Here is a 24,699-nt window from a genome sequence, read left to right as displayed (position 1 = left end):
AATATGCGGTGTTGAGTCCATTTCGTTGAGCAAGGAGTAGCTCTTGTCTATTCCATATTTGGCTTAAGGAACTTTATCTGTGCTCATTTCAATCTCTGGTTTTATGCAGCACCCCAACTCACCTTTACCCTTAAGCAAGCATAAGTTGGTTTTCTAAATTTGAGACCCTCTTCTGTTCTGTAATTCAGTTCCTGTGTAGCCAAGTTTACATTCCGTGTATTACTGATATCTTATGATGTTTCTTTTTCTGTGTGACTTATTTCAGTTAGAATCATCATACCTGAATCCACTCATTGTGCTGCTAAGGGCCTGATGACACAGATTTCATTGCTGAGTGATATTGCTTTGTAAGTAAATACCACAACTTCTTTATCCATTTTTCACTTTCTGCGATGTTGAACTTGTACTGTAAACGAGGTTCTTGTAAACAGAGCCGTTCCAAACTTTGGGGTGGCTGTGTCTTTTTGATTTTAATTTCCCTAAGCTATAGGACCATAAGTGGAAGTGCCCTAGGTTCTGTTGCTTTGTTTTTTAGATGTTTCAGGAAACACCATACACTTCTCCCGAGTGGTTGTTGGCAATTTACATCCCGCCCATCAGCATAACAAGGCTCCCAGTTCTCCATGGCCTGTCCTGCCTTTCTGGATTTTACACTTTTTTCAGATGGCCCTTTTGACCGGGGGGAAGTGAGACTTCATTGTAGTGCAGATTTCCTTTGCAAGCTTGCTTGGTTGGCCAAAAAGGGCGTATGCGTTTTTTCCTGAATATATTCAGGAAAAAACGCATACGCCCTTTTTGGCCAAGTGCATCATTGTGGACGTTCTGCCTCTTTTCCTATGCTTTCAATGCAATTCCAGTCTACCTCCTGAAATAGGTTCCCTGCAATTCTGCCCCGCTTTCAAGTCCTCTTGGCAGCCTTACTTCAGTCTATTTTTGGACGATAGCTGTCATTTATAACTCTGCAGGTTTGTGAATTACAGTGCCCCTGAGCTCCTTTCTTCAACTCGCTTTCTTGTGACCTGGCCGCAACACCGCAGGATGGCTTCAGGACCTAATCTGGTTCCGGCACGGCATGCTGAGCCTTTGGTTATTTCCTCTTCCTGGTGGGAAATGAGAGTTAAATTTGCCCGTTCAGACACCTCCAGCTAGTCCCTCATTGGTTCTCGCTATTCCTGTTCATCTTCCGCAGAAATTGCAAACTGGGCCAAACAGGAGGTTAAAGGCGCTGACTCTCCAAGTGGGGAGAGTGTTAGTAAAGCGTCTGGAATGTTGCACCCGAGTACCAGGGGAGGAAAACTGAGACATATTTGAACACGTCTCCCGTTCACATGGTTGATCATACTTGGGTTCCACATGCATGTTTTAGCTGAAGGAAGAATACCTTAAACCTGGAGAGTTAAGACCCGTGTAATGGGTACCATGCAATATGACTTCAAAGGGTCTTCATTTGCTCACCGAACCTCTCCAATCCTATCACTGCTGCGTTTATGCCCCTGTACACATGCTTGATTCTCTTTCGGAGACATAGCAATCCATAGGTTTTTAAGATACTTACTAGTCAGGTACATTCTTAGGCGTTTAATATGCGGTGTTGAGTCCATTTCGTTGAGCAAGGAGTAGCTCTTGTCTATTCCATATTTGACTTAAGGAACTTTATCTGTGCTCATTTCAATCTCTGGTTTTATGCAGCACCCCAACTCACCTTTACTCTTAAGCAAGCATAAGTTGGTTTTCTAAATTTGAGACCCTGTTCTGTTCTGTAATTCAGTTCCTGTGTAGCCAAGTTTACATTCCGTGTATTACTGATATCTTATGATGTTTCTTTTTCTGTGTGACTTACTTCAGTTAGAATCATCATACCTGAATCCACTCATTGTGCTGCTAAGTGCCTGATGACACAGATTTCATTGCTGAGTGATATTGCTTTGTAAGTAAATACCACAACTTCTTTATCCATTTTTCACTTTCTGCGATGTTGAACTTGTACTGTAAACGAGGTTCTTGTAAACAGAGGCGTCCCAAAATTTGGGGTGGCTGTGTCTTTTTGATTTTAATTTCCCTAAGCTATAGGACCATAAGTGGAAGTGCCCTAGGTTCTGTTGCTTTGTTTTTTAGATGTTTCAGGAAACACCATACACTTCTCCCGAGTGGTTGTTGGCAATTTACATCCCGCCCATCAGCATAACAAGGCTCCCAGTTCTCCATGGCCTGTCCTGCCTTTCTGGATTTTACACTTTTTTCAGATGGCCCTTTTGACCGGGGGAAGGGAGACTTCATTGTAGTGCAGATTTCCTTTGCAAGCTTGCTTGGTTGGCCAAAAAGGGCGTATGCGTTTTTTCCTGAATATATTCAGGAAAAAACGCATACGCCCTTTTTGGCCAAGTGCATCATTGTGGACGTTCTGCCTCTTTTCCTATGCTTTCAATGCAATTCCAGTCTACCTCCTGAAATCGGTTTCCTGCAATTCTGCCCCGCTTTCAAGTCCTCTTGGCAGCCTTACTTCAGTCTATTTTTGGACGATAGCTGTCATTTATAACTCTGCAGGTTTGTGAATTACAGTGCCCCTGAGCTCCTTTCTTCAACTCGCTTTCTTGTGACCTGGCCGCAACACCGCAGGATGGCTTCAGGCCCTAATCTGGTTCCGGCACGGCACGCTGAGCCTTTGGTTATTTCCTCTTCCTGGTGGGAAATGAGAGTTAAATTTGCCCGTTCAGACACCTCCAGCTAGTCTCTCATTGGTTCTCGCTATTCCTGTTCATCTTCCGCAGAAATTGCAAACTGGGCCAAACAGGAGGTTAAAGGGACTGACTCTCCAAGTCGGGAGAGTGTTAGTAAAGCGTCTGGAATGTTGCACCCGAGTACCAGGGTACGAAAACTGAGACATATTTGAACACGTCTCCCGATCACATGGTTGATCATACTCTAGGTTCCACATGCATGTTTTAGCTGAAGGAAGAATACCTTAAACCTGGGTAGTTGAAACCCGTGGAATGGGTACCATGCAATATGACTTCAAAGGGTCTTCATTTGCGCACCGAACCTCTCCAATCCTATCACTGCTGCGTTTATGCCCCTGTACACATGCTTGATTCTCTTTTGGAGACATAGCAATCCATAGGTTTTAAGATACTTACTAGTCAGGAACATTCTTAGGCGTTTAATATGGGGTGTTGAGTCCATTTCGTTGAGCAAGGAGTAGCTCTTGTCTATTCCATATTTGACTTAAGGAACTTTATCTGTGCTCATTTCAATCTCTGGTTTTATGCAGCACCCCAACTCACCTTTACCCTTAAGCAAGCATAAGTTGGTTTTCTAAATTTGAGACCCTGTTCTGTTCTGTAATTCAGTTCCTGTGTAGCCTAGTTTACATTCCGTGTATTACTGATATCTTATGATGTTTCTTTTTCTGTGTGACTTATTTCAGTTAGAATCATCGTACCAGAATCCACTCATTATGCTGCTACGGGCCTGATGACATAGATTTCATTGCTGAGTGATACTGCATTGTACGTAAGTACCACAAGTTCTTTATCCATTTTTCACTTTCTGCGAAGTTGAACTTGTACTGTAAACGAGGTTCTTGTAAACAGAGCCGTTCCAAACTTTGGGGTGGCTGTGTCTTTTTGATTTTAATTTCCCTAAGCTATAGGACCATAAGTGGAAGTGCCCTAGGTTCTGTTGCTTTGTTTTTTAGATGTTTCAGGAAACACCATACACTTCTCCCGAGTGGTTGTTGGCAATTTACATCCCGCCCTTCAGCATAACAAGGCTCCCAGTTCTCCATGGCCTGTCCTGCCTTTCTGGATTTTACACTTTTTTCAGATGGCCCTTTTGACCGGGGGGAAGTGAGACTTCATTGTAGTGCAGATTTCCTTTGCAAGCTTGCTTGGTTGGCCAAAAAGGGCGTATGCGTTTTTTCCTGAATATATTCAGGAAAAAACGCATACGCCCTTTTTGGCCAAGTGCATCATTGTGGACGTTCTGCCTCTTTTCCTATGCTTTCAATGCAATTCCAGTCTACCTCCTGAAATAGGTTTCCTGCAATTCTGCCCCGCTTTCAAGTCCTCTTGGCAGCCTTACTTCAGTCTATTTTTGGACGATAGCTGTCATTTATAACTCTGCAGGTTTGTGAATTACAGTGCCCCTGAGCTCCTTTCTTCAACTCGCTTTCTTTTGAGATGGCCGCAACACCGCAGGATGGCTTCAGGCCCTAATCTGGTTCCGGCACGGCACGCTGAGCCTTTGGTTAATTCCTCTTCCTGGTGGGAAATGAGAGTTAAATTTGCCCGTCCAGACACCTCCAGCTAGCCTCTCATTGGTTCTCGCTATTCCTGTTCATCTTCCGCAGAAATTGCAAACTGGGCCAAACAGGAGGTTAAAGGGACTGACTCTCCAAGTCGGGAGAGTGTTAGTAAAGCGTCTGGAATGTTGCACCCGAGTACCAGGGTACGAAAACTGAGACATATTTGAACACGTCTCCCGATCACATGGTTGATCATACTCTAGGTTCCACATGCATGTTTTAGCTGAAGGAAGAATACCTTAAACCTGGAGAGTTGAGACCCGTGTAATGGGTACCATGCAATATGACTTCAAAGGGTCTTCATTTGCTCACCGAACCTCTCCAATCCTATCACTGCTGCGTTTATGCCCCTGTACACATGCTTGATTCTCTTTCGGAGACATAGCAATCCATAGGTTTTAAGATACTTACTAGTCAGGTACATTCTTAGGCGTTTAATATGCGGTGTTGAGTCCATTTCATTGAGCAAGGAGTAGCTCTTGTCTATTCCATATTTGGCTTAAGGAACTTTATCTGTGCTCATTTCAATCTCTGGTTTTATGCAGCACCCCAACTCACCTTTACCCTTAAGCAAGCATAAGTTGGTTTTCTAAATTTGAGACCCTGTTCTGTTCTGTAATTCAGTTCCTGTGTAGCCAAGTTTACATTCCGTGTATTACTGATATCTTATGATGTCTCTTTTTCTGTGTGACTTATTTCAGTTAGAATCATCATACCTGAATCCACTCATTGTGCTGCTAAGGGCCTGATGACACAGATTTCATTGCTGAGTGATATTGCTTTGTAAGTAAATACCACAAGTTCTTTATCCATTTTTCACTTTCTGCGATGTTGAACTTGTACTGTAAACGAGGTTCTTGTAAACAGAGCCGTTCCAAACTTTGGGGTGGCTGTGTCTTTTTGATTTTAATTTCCCTAAGCTATAGGACCATAAGTGGAAGTGCCCTAGGTTCTGTTGCTTTGTTTTTTAGATGTTTCAGGAAACACCATACACTTCTCCCGAGTGGTTGTTGGCAATTTACATCCCGCCCATCAGCATAACAAGGCTCCCAGTTCTCCATGGCCTGTCCTGTCTTTCTGGATTTTACACTTTTTTCAGATGGCCCTTTTGACCGGGGGGAAGTGAGACTTCATTGTAGTGCAGATTTCCTTTGCAAGCTTGCTTGGTTGGCCAAAAAGGGCGTATGCGTTTTTTCCTGAATATATTCAGGAAAAAACGCATACGCCCTTTTTGGCCAAGTGCATCATTGTGGACGTTCTGCCTCTTTTCCTATGCTTTCAATGCAATTCCAGTCTACCTCCTGCAATCGGTTTCCTGCAATTCTGCCCCGCTTTCAAGTCCTCTTGGCAGCCTTACTTCAGTCTATTTTTGGACGATAGCTGTCATTTATAACTCTGCAGGTTTGTGAATTACAGTGCCCCTGAGCTCCTTTCTTCAACTCGCTTTCTTGTGAGCTGGCCGCAACACCGCAGGATGGCTTCAGGCCCTAATCTGGTTCCGGCACGGCACGCTGAGCCTTTGGTTAATTCCTCTTCCTGGTGGGAAATGAGAGTTAAATTTGCCCGTCCAGACACCTCCAGCTAGTCTCTCATTGGTTCTCGCTATTCCTGTTCATCTTCCGCAGAAATTGCAAACTGGGCCAAACAGGAGGTTAAAGGGATTGACTCTCCAAGTCGGGAGAGTGTTAGTAAAGCATCTGGAATGTTGCACCCGAGTACCAGGGTACGAAAACTGAGACATATTTGAACACGACTCCCGATCACATGGTTGATCATACTCTGGGTTCCACATGCATGTTTTAGCTGAAGGAAGAATACCTAAAACCAGGGTAGTTGAAACCCGTGGAATGGGTACCATGCAATATGACTTCAAAGGGTCTTCATTTGCTCACCGAACCTCTCCAATCCTATCACTGCTGCGTTTATGCCCCTGTACACATGCTTGATTCTCTTTCGGAGACATAGCAATCCATAGGTTTTAAGATACTTACTAGTCAGGTACATTCTTAGGCGTTTAATATGGGGTGTTGAGTCCATTTCGTTGAGCAAGGAGTAGCTCTTGTCTATTCCATATTTGGCTAAAGGAACTTTATCTGTGCTCATTTCAATCTCTGTTTTTATGCAGCACCCCAACTCACCTTTCCCCTTAAGCAAGCATAAGTTGGTTTTCTAAATTTGAGACCCTGTTCTGTTCTGTAATTCAGTTCCTGTGTAGCCAAGTTTACATTCCGTGTATTACTGATATCTTATGATGTTTCTTTTTCTGTGTGACTTATTTCAGTTAGAATCATCATACCTGAATCCACTCATTGTGCTGCTAAGGGCCTGATGACACAGATTTCATTGCTGAGTGATATTGCTTTGTAAGTAAATACCACAACTTCTTTATCCATTTTTCACTTTCTGCGATGTTGAACTTGTACTGTAAACGAGGTTCTTGTAAACAGAGCCGTTCCAAACTTTGGGGTGGCTGTGTCTTTTTGATTTTAATTTCCCTAAGCTATAGGACCATAAGTGGAAGTGCCCTAGGTTCTGTTGCTTTGTTTTTTAGATGTTTCAGGAAACACCATACACTTCTCCCGAGTGGTTCTTGGCAATTTACATCCCGCCCATCAGCATAACAAGGCTCCCAGTTCTCCATGGCCTGTCCTGCCTTTCTGGATTTTACACTTTTTTCAGATGGCCCTTTTGACCGGGGGGAAGTGAGACTTCATTGTAGTGCAGATTTCCTTTGCAAGCTTGCTTGGTTGGCCAAAAAGGGCGTATGCGTTTTTTCCTGAATATATTCAGGAAAAAACGCATACGCCCTTTTTGGCCAAGTGCATCATTGTGGACGTTCTGCCTCTTTTCCTATGCTTTCAATGCAATTCCAGTCTACCTCCTGAAATCGGTATCCTGCAATTCTGCCCCGCTTTCAAGTCCTCTTGGCAGCCTTACTTCAATCTATTTTTGGACGATAGCTGTCATTTATAACTCTGCAGGTTTGTGAATTACAGTGCCCCTGAGCTCCTTTCTTCAACTTGCTTTCTTGTGACCTGGCCGCAACACCGCAGGATGGCTTCAGGCCCTAATCTGGTTCCGGCACGGCACGCTGAGCCTTTGGTTATTTCCTCTTCCTGGTGGGAAATGAGAGTTAAATTTGCCCGTCCAGACACCTCCAGCTAGTCTCTCATTGGTTCTCGCTATTCCTGTTCATCTTCCGCAGAAATTGCAAACTGGGCCAAACAGGAGGTTAAAGGCGCTGACTCTCCAAGTGGGGAGAGTGTTAGTAAAGCGTCTGGAATGTTGCACCCGAGTACCAGGGGAGGAAAACTGAGACATATTTGAACACGTCTCCCATTCACATGGTTGATCATACTTGGGTTCCACATGCATGTTTTAGCTAAAGGAAGAATACCTTAAACCTGGAGAGTTAAGACCCGTGTAATGGGTACCATGCAATATGACTTCAAAGGGTCTTCATTTGCTCACGAACCTCTCCAATCCTATCACTGCTGCGTTTCTGCCCCTGTACACATGCTTGATTCTCTTTCGGAGACATAGCAATCCATAGGTTTTAAGATACTTACTAGACAGGTACATTCTTAGGCGTTTAATATGCGGTGTTGAGTCCATTTCGTTGAGCAAGGAGTAGCTCTTGTCTATTCCATATTTGGCTTAAGGAACTTTATCTGTGCTCATTTCAATCTCTGGTTTTATGCAGCACCCCAAGTCACCTTTACCCTTAAGCAAGAATATGTTGGTTTTCTAAATTTGAGACCCTGTTCTGTTGTGTAATTCAGTTCCTGTGTAGCCAAGTTTACATTCCGTGTATTACTGATATCTTATGATGTTTCTTTTTCTGTGTGACTTATTTCAGTTAGAATCATCGTACCTGAATCCACTCATTATGCTGCTACGGGCCTGATGACATAGATTTCATTGCTGAGTGATACTGCATTGTATGTAAGTACCACAAGTTCTTTATCCATTTTTCACTTTCTGTGATATTAAACTTGTACGGTAAACGAGGTTCTTGTAAACGGAGGCGTCCCAAACTTTGGGGTGGCTGTGTCTTTTTGATTTTAATTTCCCTAAGCTATAGGACCATAAGTGGAAGTGCCCTAGGCTCTGTTGCTTTGTTTTTTAGATGTTTCAGGAAACACCATACACTTCTCCCGAGTGTCTGTTGGCAATTTACATCCCGCCCATCAGCATAACAAGGCTCCCAGTTCTCCATGGCCTGTCCTGCCTTTCTGGATTTTACACTTTTTTCAGATGGCCCTTTTGACCGGGGGGGAAGTGAGACTTCATTGTAGTGCAGATTTCCTTTGCAAGCTTGCTTGGTTGGCCAAAAAGGGCGTATGCGTTTTTTCCTGAATATATTCAGGAAAAAACGCATACGCCCTTTTTGGCCAAGTGCATCATTGTGGACGTTCTGCCTCTTTTCCTATGCTTTCAATGCAATTCCAGTCTACCTCCTGAAATCGGTTTCCTGCAATTCTGCCCGGCTTTCAAGTCCTCTTGGCAGCCTTACTTCAGTCTATTTTTGGACGATAGCTGTCATTTATAACTCTGCAGGTTTGTGAATTACAGTGCCCCTGAGCTCCTTTCTTCAACTCGCTTTCTTGTGACCTGGCCTCAACACCGCAGGATGTCTTCAGGCCCTAATCTGGTTCTGGCACGGCTGCTGAGCCTTTGGTTAATTCCTCTTCCTGGTGGGAAATGAGAGTTAAATTTGCCCATCCAGACACCTCCAGGTAGTCTCTCATTGATTCTCGCTATTCCTGTTCATCTTCCGCAGAAATTGCAAACTGGGCCAAACAGGAGGTTAAAGGGACTGACTCTCCAAGTGGGGAGAGTGTTAGTAAGCGTCTGGAATGTTGCACCCGAGGACCAGGGTACGAAAACTGAGACATATTTGAACACGTCTCCCGATCACATGGTTGATCATACTCTAGGTTCCACATGCATGTTTTAGCTGAAGGAAGAATACCTTAAACCTGGGTAGTTGAAACCCGTGGAATGGGTACCATGCAATATGACTTCAAAGGGTCTTCATTTGCTCACCGAACCTCTCCAATCCTATCACTGCTGCGTTTATGCCCCTGTACACATGCTTGATTCTCTTTCGGAGACATAGCAATCCATAGGTTTTAAGATACTTACTAGTCAGGTACATTCTTAGGCGTTTAATATGCGATGTTTAGTGCATTTCGTTGGGCAAGGAGTAGCTCTTGTCTGTTCCATATTTGACTTAAGGAACTTTATCTGTGCTCATTTCAATCTCTGGTTTTATGCAGCACCCCAACTCACCTTTACCCTTAAGCAAGCATAAGTTGGTTTTCTAAATTTGAGACCCTGTTCTGTTCTGTAATTCAGTTCCTGTGTAGCCAAGTTTACATTCCGTGTATTACTGATATCTTATGATGTTTCTTTTTCTGTGTGACTTACTTCAGTTAGAATCATCATACCTGAATCCACTCATTGTGCTGCTAAGGGCCTGATGACACAGATTTCATTGCTGAGTGATATTGCTTTGTAAGTAAATACCACAACTTCTTTATCCATTTTTCACTTTCTGCGATGTTGAACTTGTACTGTAAACGAGGTTCTTGTAAACAGAGCCGTTCCAAACTTTGGGGTGGCTGTGTCTTTTTGATTTTAATTTCCCTAAGCTATAGGATCATAAGTGAAAGTGCCCTAGGTTCTGTTGCTTTGTTTTTTAGATGTTTCAGGAAACACCATACACTTCTCCCGAGTGGTTGTTGGCAATTTACATCCCGCCCATCAGCATAACAAGGCTCCCAGTTCTCCATGGCCTGTCCTGCCTTTCTGGATTTTACACTTTTTTCAGATGGCCCTTTTGACCGGGGGGGAAGTGAGACTTCATTGTAGTGCAGATTTCCTTTGCAAGCTTGCTTGGTTGGCCAAAAAGGGCGTATGCGTTTTTTCCTGAATATATTCAGGAAAAAACGCATACGCCCTTTTTGGCCAAGTGCATCATTGTGGACGTTCTGCCTCTTTTCCTATGCTTTCAATGCAATTCCAGTCTACCTCCTGAAATCGGTTTCCTGCAATTCTGCCCGGCTTTCAAGTCCTCTTGGCAGCCTTACTTCAGTCTATTTTTGGACGATAGCTGTCATTTATAACTCTGCAGGTTTGTGAATTACAGTGCCCCTGAGCTCCTTTCTTCAACTCGCTTTCTTGTGACCTGGCCGCAACACCGCAGGATGGCTTCAGGCCCTAATCTGGTTCCGGTACGGCACGCTGAGCCTTTGGTTATTTCCTCTTCCTGGTGGGAAATGAGAGTTAAATTTGCCCGTCCAGACACCTCCAGCTAGCCTCTCATTGGTTCTCGCTATTCCTGTTCATCTTCCGCAGAAATTGCAAACCGGGCCAAACAGGAGGTTAAAGGGACTGACTCTCCAAGTGGGGAGAGTGTTAGTAAAGCGTCTGGAATGTTGCACCCGAGTACCAGGGGAGGAAAACTGAGACATATTTGAACACGTCTCCCGTTCACATGGTTGATCATACTTGGGTTCCACATGCATGTTTTAGCTGAAGGAAGAATACCTTAAACCTGGAGAGTTGAGACCCGTGTAATAGGAACCATGCAATATGACTTCAAAGGGTCTTCATTTGCTCACCGAACCTCTCCAATCCTATCACTGCTGAATTTATGCCCCTGTACACATGCTTGATTCTCTTTCGGAGACATAGCAATCCATAGGTTTTACGATACTTACTAGTCAGGTACATTCTTAGGCGTTTAATATGCGGTGTTGAGTCCATTTCGTTGAGCAAGGAGTAGCTCTTGTCTATTCCATATTTGACTTAAGGAACTTTATCTGTGCTCATTTCAATCTCTGGTTTTATGCAGCACCCCAACTCACCTTTCCCCTTAAGCAAGCATAAGTTGGTTTTCTAAATTTGAGACCCTGTTCTGTTCTGTAATTCAGTTCCTGTGTAGCCAAGTTTACATTCCGTGTATTACTGATATCTTATGATGTTTCTTTTTCTGTGTGACTTACTTCAGTTAGAATCATCATACCTGAATCCACTCATTGTGCTGCTAAGGGCCTGATGACACAGATTTCATTGCTGAGTGATATTGCTTTGTAAGTAAATACCACAACTTCTTTATCCATTTTTCACGTTCTGCGATGTTGAACTTGTACTGTAAACGAGGTTTTTGTAAACAGAGCCGTTCCAAACTTTGGGGTGGCTGTGTCTTTTTGATTTTAATTTCCCTAAGCTATAGGACCATAAGTGGAAGTGCCCTAGGTTCTGTTGCTTTGTTTTTTAGGTGTTTCAGGAAACACCATACACTTCTCCCGAGTGGTTGTTGGCAATTTACATCCCGCCCATCAGCATAACAAGGCTCCCAGTTCTCCATGGCCTGTCCTGCCTTTCTGGATTTTACACTTTTTTCAGATGGCCCTTTTGACCGGGGGGAAGTGAGACTTCATTGTAGTGCAGATTTCCTTTGCAAGCTTGCTTGGTTGGCCAAAAAGGGCGTATGCGTTTTTTCCTGAATATATTCAGGAAAAAACGCATACGCCCTTTTTGGCCAAGTGCATTATTGTGGACGTTCTGCCTCTTTTCCTATGCTTTCAATGCAATTCCAGTCTACCTCCTGAAATCGGTTTCCTGCAATTCTGCCCCGCTTTCAAGTCCTCTTGGCAGCCTTACTTCAGTCTATTTTTGGACGATAGCTGTCATTTATAACTCTGCAGGTTTGTGAATTACAGTGCCCCTGAGCTCCTTTCTTCAACTCGCTTTCTTGTGACCTGGCCGCAACACCGCAGGATGGCTTCAGGCCCTAATCTTGTTCCGGCCCGGCATGCTGAGCCTTTGGTTATTTCCTTTTCCTGGTGGGAAATGAGAGTTAAATTTGCCCGTCCAGACACCTCCAGCTAGTCTCTCATTGGTTCTCCCTATTCCTGTTCATCTTTCGCAGAAATTGCAAACTGGGCCAAACAGGAGGTTAAAGGGACTGACTCTCCAAGTGGGGAGAGTGTTAGTAAAGCGTCTGGAATGTTGCACCCGAGTACCAGGGTACGAAAACTGAGACATATTTGAACACGTCTCCCGATCACATGGTTGATCATACTCTAGGTTCCACATGCATGTTTTAGCTGAAGGAAGAATACCTTAAACCTGGGTAGTTGAAACCCGTGGAATGGGTACCATGCAATATGACTTCAAAGGGTCTTCATTTGCGCACCGAACCTCTCCAATCCTATCACTGCTGCGTTTATGCCCCTGTACACATGCTTGATTCTCTTTTGGAGACATAGCAATCCATAGGTTTTAAGATACTTACTAGTCAGGAACATTCTTAGGCGTTTAATATGGGGTGTTGAGTCCATTTCGTTGAGCAAGGAGTAGCTCTTGTCTATTCCATATTTGACTTAAGGAACTTTATCTGTGCTCATTTCAATCTCTGGTTTTATGCAGCACCCCAACTCACCTTTACCCTTAAGCAAGCATAAGTTGGTTTTCTAAATTTGAGACCCTGTTCTGTTCTGTAATTCAGTTCCTGTGTAGCCTAGTTTACATTCCGTGTATTACTGATATCTTATGATGTTTCTTTTTCTGTGTGACTTATTTCAGTTAGAATCATCGTACCAGAATCCACTCATTATGCTGCTACGGGCCTGATGACATAGATTTCATTGCTGAGTGATACTGCATTGTACGTAAGTACCACAAGTTCTTTATCCATTTTTCACTTTCTGCGAAGTTGAACTTGTACTGTAAACGAGGTTCTTGTAAACAGAGCCGTTCCAAACTTTGGGGTGGCTGTGTCTTTTTGATTTTAATTTCCCTAAGCTATAGGACCATAAGTGGAAGTGCCCTAGGTTCTGTTGCTTTGTTTTTTAGATGTTTCAGGAAACACCATACACTTCTCCCGAGTGGTTGTTGGCAATTTACATCCCGCCCTTCAGCATAACAAGGCTCCCAGTTCTCCATGGCCTGTCCTGCCTTTCTGGATTTTACACTTTTTTCAGATGGCCCTTTTGACCGGGGGGAAGTGAGACTTCATTGTAGTGCAGATTTCCTTTGCAAGCTTGCTTGGTTGGCCAAAAAGGGCGTATGCGTTTTTTCCTGAATATATTCAGGAAAAAACGCATACGCCCTTTTTGGCCAAGTGCATCATTGTGGACGTTCTGCCTCTTTTCCTATGCTTTCAATGCAATTCCAGTCTACCTCCTGAAATAGGTTTCCTGCAATTCTGCCCCGCTTTCAAGTCCTCTTGGCAGCCTTACTTCAGTCTATTTTTGGACGATAGCTGTCATTTATAACTCTGCAGGTTTGTGAATTACAGTGCCCCTGAGCTCCTTTCTTCAACTCGCTTTCTTTTGAGATGGCCGCAACACCGCAGGATGGCTTCAGGCCCTAATCTGGTTCCGGCACGGCACGCTGAGCCTTTGGTTAATTCCTCTTCCTGGTGGGAAATGAGAGTTAAATTTGCCCGTCCAGACACCTCCAGCTAGCCTCTCATTGGTTCTCGCTATTCCTGTTCATCTTCCGCAGAAATTGCAAACTGGGCCAAACAGGAGGTTAAAGGGACTGACTCTCCAAGTCGGGAGAGTGTTAGTAAAGCGTCTGGAATGTTGCACCCGAGTACCAGGGTACGAAAACTGAGACATATTTGAACACGTCTCCCGATCACATGGTTGATCATACTCTAGGTTCCACATGCATGTTTTAGCTGAAGGAAGAATACCTTAAACCTGGAGAGTTGAGACCCGTGTAATGGGTACCATGCAATATGACTTCAAAGGGTCTTCATTTGCTCACCGAACCTCTCCAATCCTATCACTGCTGCGTTTATGCCCCTGTACACATGCTTGATTCTCTTTCGGAGACATAGCAATCCATAGGTTTTAAGATACTTACTAGTCAGGTACATTCTTAGGCGTTTAATATGCGGTGTTGAGTCCATTTCATTGAGCAAGGAGTAGCTCTTGTCTATTCCATATTTGGCTTAAGGAACTTTATCTGTGCTCATTTCAATCTCTGGTTTTATGCAGCACCCCAACTCACCTTTACCCTTAAGCAAGCATAAGTTGGTTTTCTAAATTTGAGACCCTGTTCTGTTCTGTAATTCAGTTCCTGTGTAGCCAAGTTTACATTCCGTGTATTACTGATATCTTATGATGTCTCTTTTTCTGTGTGACTTATTTCAGTTAGAATCATCATACCTGAATCCACTCATTGTGCTGCTAAGGGCCTGATGACACAGATTTCATTGCTGAGTGATATTGCTTTGTAAGTAAATACCACAAGTTCTTTATCCATTTTTCACTTTCTGCGATGTTGAACTTGTACTGTAAACGAGGTTCTTGTAAACAGAGCCGTTCCAAACTTTGGGGTGGCTGTGTCTTTTTGATTTTAATTTCCCTAAGCTATAGGACCATAAGTGGAAGTGCCCTAGGTTCTGTTGCTTTGTTTTTTAGATGTTTCAGGAAACACCATACACTTCTCCCGAGTGGTTGTTGGCAATTTACATCCCGCCCATCAGCATAACAAGGCTCCCAGTTCTCCATGGCCTGTCCTGTCTTTCTGGATTTTACACTTTTTTCAGATGGCCCTTTTGACCGGGGGGAAGTGAGACTTCATTGTAGTGCAGATTTCCTTTGCAAGCTTGCTTGGTTGGCCAAAAAGGGCGTATGCGTTTTTTCCTGAATATATTCAGGAAAAAACGCATACGCCCTTTTTGGCCAAGTGCATCATTGTGGACGTTCTGCCTCTTTTCCTATGCTTTCAATGCAATTCCAGTCTACCTCCTGCAATCGGTTTCCTGCAATTCTGCCCCGCTTTCAAGTCCTCTTGGCAGCCTTACTTCAGTCTATTTTTGGACGATAGCTGTCATTTATAACTCTGCAGGTTTGTGAATTACAGTGCCCCTGAGCTCCTTTCTTCAACTCGCTTTCTTGTGAGCTGGCCGCAACACCGCAGGATGGCTTCAGGCCCTAATCTGGTTCCGGCACGGCACGCTGAGCCTTTGGTTAATTCCTCTTCCTGGTGGGAAATGAGAGTTAAATTTGCCCGTCCAGACACCTCCAGCTAGTCTCTCATTGGTTCTCGCTATTCCTGTTCATCTTCCGCAGAAATTGCAAACTGGGCCAAACAGGAGGTTAAAGGGATTGACTCTCCAAGTCGGGAGAGTGTTAGTAAAGCATCTGGAATGTTGCACCCGAGTACCAGGGTACGAAAACTGAGACATATTTGAACACGACTCCCGATCACATGGTTGATCATACTCTGGGTTCCACATGCATGTTTTAGCTGAAGGAAGAATACCTAAAACCAGGGTAGTTGAAACCCGTGGAATGGGTACCATGCAATATGACTTCAAAGGGTCTTCATTTGCTCACCGAACCTCTCCAATCCTATCACTGCTGCGTTTATGCCCCTGTACACATGCTTGATTCTCTTTCGGAGACATAGCAATCCATAGGTTTTAAGATACTTACTAGTCAGGTACATTCTTAGGCGTTTAATATGGGGTGTTGAGTCCATTTCGTTGAGCAAGGAGTAGCTCTTGTCTATTCCATATTTGGCTAAAGGAACTTTATCTGTGCTCATTTCAATCTCTGTTTTTATGCAGCACCCCAACTCACCTTTCCCCTTAAGCAAGCATAAGTTGGTTTTCTAAATTTGAGACCCTGTTCTGTTCTGTAATTCAGTTCCTGTGTAGCCAAGTTTACATTCCGTGTATTACTGATATCTTATGATGTTTCTTTTTCTGTGTGACTTATTTCAGTTAGAATCATCATACCTGAATCCACTCATTGTGCTGCTAAGGGCCTGATGACACAGATTTCATTGCTGAGTGATATTGCTTTGTAAGTAAATACCACAACTTCTTTATCCATTTTTCACTTTCTGCGATGTTGAACTTGTACTGTAAACGAGGTTCTTGTAAACAGAGCCGTTCCAAACTTTGGGGTGGCTGTGTCTTTTTGATTTTAATTTCCCTAAGCTATAGGACCATAAGTGGAAGTGCCCTAGGCTCTGTTGCTTTGTTTTTTAGATGTTTCAGGAAACACCATACACTTCTCCCAAGTGTCTGTTTGCAATTTACATCCCGCCCATCAGCATAACAAGGCTCCCAGTTCTCAATGGCCTGTTGCCTTTCTGGATTTTACACTTTTTTCAGATGGCCCTTTTGACCGGGGGGAAGTGAGACTTCATTGTAGTGCAGATTTCCTTTGCAAGCTTGCTTGGTTGGCCAAAAAGGGCGTATGCGTTTTTTCCTGAATATATTCAGGAAAAAACGCATACGCCCTTTTTGGCCAAGTGCATCATTGTGGACGTTCTGCCTCTTTTCCTATGCTTTCAATGCAATTCCAGTCTACCTCCTGAAATCGGTTTCCTGCAATTCTGCCCCGCTTTCAAGTCCTCTTGGCAGCCTTACTTCAGTCTATTTTTGGACGATAGCTGTCATTTATAACTCTGCAGGTTTGTGAATTACAGTGCCCCTGAGCTCCTTTCTTCAACTCGCTTTCTTGTGACCTGGCCGCAACACCGCAGGATGGCTTCAGGCCCTATTCTTGTTCCGGCCCGGCATGCTGAGCCTTTGGTTATTTCCTTTTCCTGGTGGGAAATGAGAGTTAAATTTGCCCGTCCAGACACCTCCAGCTAGTCTCTCATTGGTTCTCGCTATTCCTGTTCATCTTTCGCAGAAATTGCAAACTGGGCCAAACAGGAGGTTAAAGGCGCTGACTCTCCAAGTGGGGAGAGTGTTAGTAAAGCGTCTGGAATGTTGTACCCGAGTATCAGGGGAGGAAAACTGAGACATATTTGAACACATCTCCCGTTCACATGGTTGATCATACTTGGGTTCCACATGCATGTTTTAGCTGAAGGAAGAATACCTTAAACCTGGAGAGTTAAGACCCGTGTAATGGGTACCATGCAATATGACTTCAAAGGGTCTTCATTTGCTCACCGAACCTCTCCAATCCTATCACTGCTGCGTTTATGCCCCTGTACACATGCTTGATTCTCTTTCGGAGACATAGCAATCCATAGGTTTTTAAGATACTTACTAGTCAGGTACATTCTTAGGCGTTTAATATGCGGTGTTGAGTCCATTTCGTTGAGCAAGGAGTATCTCTTGTCTATTCCATATTTGACTTAAGGAACTTTATCTGTGCTCATTTCAATCTCTGGTTTTATGCAGCACCCCAACTCACCTTTACCCTTAAGCAAGCATAAGTTGGTTTTCTAAATTTGAGACCCTGTTCTGTTCTGTAATTCAGTTCCTGTGTAGCCAAGTTTACATTCCGTGTATTACTGATATCTTATGATGTTTCTTTTTCTGTGTGACTTACTTCAGTTAGAATCATCATACCTGAATCCACTCATTGTGCTGCTAAGGGCCTGATGACACAGATTTCATTGCTGAGTGATATTGCTTTGTAAGTAAATACCACAACTTCTTTATCCATTTTTCACTTTCTGCGATGTTGAACTTGTACTGTAAACGAGGTTCTTGTAAACAGAGCCGTTCCAAACTTTGGGGTGGCTGTGTCTTTTTGATTTTAATTTCCCTAAGCTATAGGACCATAAGTGGAAGTGCCCTAGGCTCTGTTGCTTTGTTTTTTAGATGTTTCAGGAAACACCATACACTTCTCCCGAGTGTCTGTTGGCAATTTACATCCCGCCCATCAGCATAACAAGGCTCCCAGTTCTCCATGGCCTGTCCTGCCTTTCTGGATTTTACACTTTTTTCAGATGGCCCTTTTGACCGGGGGGAAGTGAGACTTCATTGTAGTGCAGATTTCCTTTGCAAGCTTGCTTGGTTGGCCAAAAAGGGCGTATGCGTTTTTTCCTGAATATATTCAGGAAAAAACGCATACGCCCTTTTTGGCCAAGTGCATCATTGTGGACGTTCTGCCTCTTTTCCTATGCTTTCAATGCAATTCCAGTCTACCTCCTGAAATTGGTTTCCTGCAATTCTGCCCCGCTTTCAAGTCCTCTTGGCAGCCTTACTTCAGTATATTTTTGGACGATAGCTGTCATTTATAACTCTGCAGGTTTGTGAATTAGAGTGCCCCTGAGCTCCTTTCTTCAACTCGTTTTCTTGTGAGCTGGCTGCAACACCGCTGGATGGCTTCAGGCCCTAATCTGGTTCCGGCACGGCATGCTGAGCCTTTGGTTATTTCCTCTTTCTGGTGGGAAATGAGAGTTAAATTTGCCCGTCCAGACACCTCCAGCTAGTCTCTCATTGGTTCTCCCTATTCCTGTTCATCTTCCACAGAAATTGCAAACGGGGCCAAACAGGAGGTTAAAGGGACTGACTCTCCAAGTCGGGAGAGTGTTAGTAAAGCGTCTGGAATGTTGCACCCGAGTACCAGGGGAGGAAAACTGAGACATATTTGAACACGTCTCCCGTTCACACGGTTGATCATACTCTGGGTTCCACATGCATGTTTTAGCTGAAGGAAGAATACCTTAAACCTGGAGAGTTGAGACCCGTGTAATGGGTACCATGCAATATGACTTCAAAGGGTCTTCATTTGCTCACGAACCTCGCCAATCCTATCACTGCTGCGTTTATGCCCCTGTACACATGCTTGATTCTCTTTCGGACACATAGCAATCCATAGGTGTTAAGATACTTACTAGACAGGTACATTCTTTGGCGTTTAATATGCGGTGTTGAGTCCATTTCGTTGAGCAAGGAGTAGCTCTTGTCTATTCCATATTTGGCTTAAGGAACTTTATCTGTGCTCATTTCAATCTCTGGTTTTATGCAGCACCCCAACTCACCTTTACCCTTAAGCAAGCATAAGTTGGTTTTCTAAATTTGAGACCCTCTTCTGTTCTGTAATTCAGTTCCTGTGTAGCCAAGTTTACATTCCGTGTATTACTGATATCTTATGATGTTTCTTTTTCTGTGTGACTTATTTCAGTTAGAATCATCATACCTGAATCCACTCATTGTGCTGCTAAGGGCCTGATGACACAGATTTCATTGCTGAGTGATATTGCTTTGTAAGTAAATACCACAACTTCTTTATCCATTTTTCACTTTCTGCGATGTTGAACTTGTACTGTAAACGAGGTTCTTGTAAACAGAGCCGTTCCAAACTTTGGGGTGGCTGTGTCTTTTTGATTTTAATTTCCCTAAGCTATAGGACCATAAGTGGAAGTGCCCTAGGTTCTGTTGCTTTGTTTTTTAGATGTTTCAGGAAACACCATACACTTCTCCCGAGTGGTTGTTGGCAATTTACATCCCGCCCATCAGCATAACAAGGCTCCCAGTTCTCCATGGCCTGTCCTGCCTTTCTGGATTTTACACTTTTTTCAGATGGCCCTTTTGACCGGGGGGAAGTGAGACTTCATTGTAGTGCAGATTTCCTTTGCAAGCTTGCTTGGTTGGCCAAAAAGGGCGTATGCGTTTTTTCCTGAATATATTCAGGAAAAAACGCATACGCCCTTTTTGGCCAAGTGCATCATTGTGGACGTTCTGCCTCTTTTCCTATGCTTTCAATGCAATTCCAGTCTACCTCCTGAAATCGGTTTCCTGCAATTCTGCCCCGCTTTCAAGTCCTCTTGGCAGCCTTACTTCAGTCTATTTTTGGACGATAGCTGTCATTTATAACTCTGCAGGTTTGTGAATTACAGTGCCCCTGAGCTCCTTTCTTCAACACGCTTTCTTTTGAGCTGGCCGCAACACCGCAGGATGGCTTCAGGCCCTAATCTGGTTCCGGTACGGCACGCTGAGCCTTTGGTTATTTCCTCTTCCTGGTGGGAAATGAGAGTTAAATTTGCCCGTCCAGACACCTCCAGCTAGCCTCTCATTGGTTCTCGCTATTCCTGTTCATCTTCCGCAGAAATTGCAAACCGGGCCAAACAGGAGGTTAAAGGCGCTGACTCTCCAAGTGGGGAGAGTGTTAGTAAAGCGTCTGGAATGTTGCACCCGAGTACCAGGGGAGGAAAACTGAGACATATTTGAACACGTCTCCCGTTCACATGGTTGATCATACTTGGGTTCCACATGCATGTTTTAGCTGAAGGAAGAATACCTTAAACCTGGAGAGTTGAGACCCGTGTAATGGGTACCATGCAATATGACTTCAAAGGGTCTTCATTTGCTCACCGAACCTCTCCAATCCTATCACTGCTGCATTTATGCCCCTGTACACATGCTTGATTCTCTTTCGGAGACATAGCAATCTATAGGTTTTACGATACTTACTAGTCAGGTACATTCTTAGGCGTTTAATATGCGGTGTTGAGTCCATTTCGTTGAGCAAGGAGTAGCTCTTGTCTATTCCATATTTGACTTAAGGAACTTTATCTGTGCTCATTTCAATCTCTGGTTTTATGCAGCACCCCAACTCACCTTTACCCTTAAGCAAGCATAAGTTGGTTTTCTAAATTTGAGACCCTCTTCTGTTCTGTAATTCAGTTCCTGTGTAGCCAAGTTTCCATTCCGTGTATTACTGATATCTTATGATGTTTCTTTTTCTGTGTGACTTACTTCAGTTAGAATCATCATACCTGAATCCACTCATTGTGCTGCTAAGGGCCTGATGACACAGATTTCATTGCTGAGTGATATTGCTTTGTAAGTAAATACCACAACTTCTTTATCCATTTTTCACTTTCTGCGATGTTGAACTTGTACTGTAAACGAGGTTCTTGTAAACAGAGCCGTTCCAAACTTTGGGGTGGCTGTGTCTTTTTGATTTTAATTTCCCTAAGCTATAGGACCATAAGTGGAAGTGCCCTAGGTTCTGTTGCTTTGTTTTTTAGATGTTTCAGGAAACACCATACACTTCTCCCGAGTGGTTGTTGGCAATTTACATCCCGCCCATCAGCATAACAAGGCTCCCAGTTCTCCATGGCCTGTCCTGCCTTTCTGGATTTTACACTTTTTTCAGATGGCCCTTTTGACCGGGGGGAAGTGAGACTTCATTGTAGTGCAGATTTCCTTTGCAAGCTTGCTTGGTTGGCCAAAAAGGGCGTATGCGTTTTTTCCTGAATATATTCAGGAAAAAACGCATACGCCCTTTTTGGCCAAGTGCATCATTGTGCACGTTCTGCCTCTTTTCCTATGCTTTCAATGCAATTCCAGTCTACCTCCTGAAATCGGTTTCCTGCAATTCTGCCCCGCTTTCAAGTCCTCTTGGCAGCCTTACTTCAGTCTATTTTTGGACGATAGCTGTCATTTATAACTCTGCAGGTTTGTGAATTACAGTGCCCCTGAGCTCCTTTCTTCAACTCGCTTTCTTATGACCTGGCCGCAACACCGCAGGATGTCTTCAGGCCCTAATCTGGTTCTGGCACGGCACGCTGAGCCTTTGGTTGATTCCTCTTCCTGGTGGGAAATGAGAGTTAAATTTGCCCATCCAGACACCTCCAGCTAGTCTCTCATTGGTTCTCGCTATTCCTGTTCATCTTCCACAGAAATTGCAAACTGGGCCAAAGAGGAGGTTAAAGGGACTGACTCTCCAAGTGGGGAGAGTGTTAGTAAAGCGTCTGGAATGTTGCACTCGAGTACCAGGGTACGAAAACTGAGACATATTTGAACACGTCTCCCGACCACATGGTTGATCATACTTGGGTTCCACATGCATGTTTTAGCTGAAGGAAGAATACCTTAAACCTGGAGAGTTGAGACCCGTGTAATAGGAACCATGCAATATGACTTCAAAGGGTCTTCATTTGCTCACCGAACCTCTCCAATCCTATCACTGCTGCGTTTATGCCCCTGTACACATGCTTGACTCTCTTTTGGAGACATAGCAATCCATAGGTTTTACGATACTTACTAGTCAGGTACATTCTTAGGCGTTTAATATGCGGTGTTGAGTCCCTTTCGTTGAGCAAGGAGTAGCTCTTGTCTATTCCATATTTGACTTAAGGAACTTTATCTGTGCTCATTTCAATCTCTGGTTTTATGCAGCACCCCAACTCACCTTTACCCTTAAGCAAGCATAAGTTGGTTTTCTAAATTTGAGACCCTGTTCTGTTCTGTAATTCAGTTCCTGTGTAGCCAAGTTTCCATTCCATGTATTACTGATATCTTATGATGTTTCTTTTTCTGTGTGACTTATTTCAGTTAGAATCATCATACCTGAATCCACTCATTGTGATGCTAAGGGCCTGATGACATAGATTTCATTGCTGAGTGATATTGCTTTGTAAGTAAATACCACAACTTCTTTATCCATTTTTCACTTTCTGCGATGTTGAACTTGTACTGTAAACGAGATTCTTGTAAACAGAGGCGTCCCAAACTTTGGGGTGGCTGTGTCTTTTTGATTTTAATTTCCCTAAGCTATAGGACCATAAGTGGCAGTGCCCTAGGCTCTGTTGCTTTGTTTTTTAGATGTTTCAGGAAACACCATACACTTCTCCCGAGTGTCTGTTGGCAATTTACATCCCACCCATCAGCATAACAAGGCTCCCAGTTCTCCATGGCCTGTCCTGCCTTTCTGGATTTTACACTTTTTTCAGATGGCCCTATTGACCGGGGGGAAGTGAGACTTCATTGCAGTGCAGATTTCCTTTGCAAGCTTGCTTGGTTGGCCAAAAAGGGCGTATGCGTTTTTTCCTGAATATATTCAGGAAAAAACGCATACGCCCTTTTTGGCCAAGTGCATCATTGTGGACGTTCTGGCTCTTTTCCTATGCTTTCAATGCAATTTCAGTCTACCTCCTGAAATCGGTTTCCTGCAATTCTGCCCCGCTTTCAAGTCCTCTTGGCAGCCTTACTTCAGTCTATTTTTGACCGATAGCTGTCATTTATAACTCTGCAGGTTTGTGAATTACAGTGCCCCTGAGCTCCTTTCTTCAACTTGCTTTCTTGTGACCTGGCCGCAACACCGCAGGATGGCTTCAGGCCCTAATCTGGTTCCAGCCCGGCATGCTGAGCCTTTGGTTAATTCCTCTTCCTGGTGGGAAATGAGAGTTAAATTTGCCCGTCCAGACACCTCCAGCTAGCCTCTCATTGGTTCTCGCTATTCCTGTTCATCTTCCGCAGAAATTGCAAACTGGGCCAAACAGGAGGTTAAAGGCGCTGACTCTCCAAGTCGGGAGAGTGTTAGTAAAGCGTCTGGAATGTTGCACCCGAGTACCAGGGGAGGAAAACTGAGACATATTTGAACACGTCTCCCGTTCACACGGTTGATCATACTCTGGGTTCCACATGCATGTTTTAGCTGAAGGAAGAATACCTTAAACCTGGAGAGTTGAGACCCGTGTAATGGGTACCATGCAATATGACTTCAAAGGGTCTTCATTTGCTCACGAACCTCGCCAATCCTATCACTGCTGCGTTTATGCCCCTGTACACATGCTTGATTCTCTTTCGGACACATAGCAATCCATAGGTGTTAAGATACTTACTAGACAGGTACATTCTTTGGCGTTTAATATGCGGTGTTGAGTCCATTTCGTTGAGCAAGGAGTAGCTCTTGTCTATTCCATATTTGGCTTAAGGAACTTTATCTGTGCTCATTTCAATCTCTGGTTTTATGCAGCACCCCAACTCACCTTTACCCTTAAGCAAGCATAAGTTGGTTTTCTAAATTTGAGACCCTCTTCTGTTCTGTAATTCAGTTCCTGTGTAGCCAAGTTTACATTCCGTGTATTACTGATATCTTATGATGTTTCTTTTTCTGTGTGACTTACTTCAGTTAGAATCATCATACCTGAATCCACTCATTGTGCTGCTAAGGGCCTGATGACACAGATTTCATTGCTGAGTGATATTGCTTTGTAAGTAAATACCACAACTTCTTTATCCATTTTTCACTTTCTGCGATGTTGAACTTGTACTGTAAACGAGGTTCTTGTAAACAGAGCCGTTCCAAACTTTGGGGTGGCTGTGTCTTTTTGATTTTAATTTCCCTAAGCTATAGGACCATAAGTGGAAGTGCCCTAGGTTCTGTTGCTTTGTTTTTTAGATGTTTCAGGAAACACCATACACTTCTCCCGAGTGGTTCTTGGCAATTTACATCCCGCCCATCAGCATAACAAGGCTCCCAGTTCTCCATGGCCTGTCCTGCCTTTCTGGATTTTACACTTTTTTCAGATGGCCCTTTTGACCGGGGGGAAGTGAGACTTCATTGTAGTGCAGATTTCCTTTGCAAGCTTGCTTGGTTGGCCAAAAAGGGCGTATGCGTTTTTTCCTGAATATATTCAGGAAAAAACGCATACGCCCTTTTTGGCCAAGTGCATCATTGTGGACGTTCTGCCTCTTTTCCTATGCTTTCAATGCAATTCCAGTCTACCTCCTGAAATCGGTTTCCTGCAATTCTGCCCCGCTTTCAAGTCCTCTTGGCAGCCTTACTTCAGTCTATTTTTGGACGATAGCTGTCATTTATAACTCTGCAGGTTTGTGAATTACAGTGCCCCTGAGCTCCTTTCTTCAACTCGCT

The 24,699-nt window shown here is 43.8% G+C and overlaps 1 long non-coding RNA gene across 1 annotated transcript in view; it reads left to right on the top strand.

The window, feature by feature from the left end:
• The first annotated feature begins 8,185 nt into the window (after positions 1-8,185).
• The window catches only part of LOC307181470, a 1,536,115-nt gene continuing 1,519,601 nt past the window's right edge, over positions 8,186-24,699 (top strand). The window contains exon 1 of the long non-coding RNA XR_013826859.1: positions 8,186-8,248. This is a non-coding gene — a long non-coding RNA (uncharacterized lncRNA). The remainder of the gene's footprint in view (positions 8,249-24,699) is intronic.

This window comes from Stenella coeruleoalba (assembly GCF_951394435.1).
Source record: "Stenella coeruleoalba genome assembly, contig: scaffold_28, whole genome shotgun sequence".
Lineage (NCBI taxonomy): Eukaryota > Metazoa > Chordata > Mammalia > Artiodactyla > Delphinidae > Stenella > Stenella coeruleoalba.
This window is presented reverse-complemented; position numbering and strand designations above follow the sequence as displayed.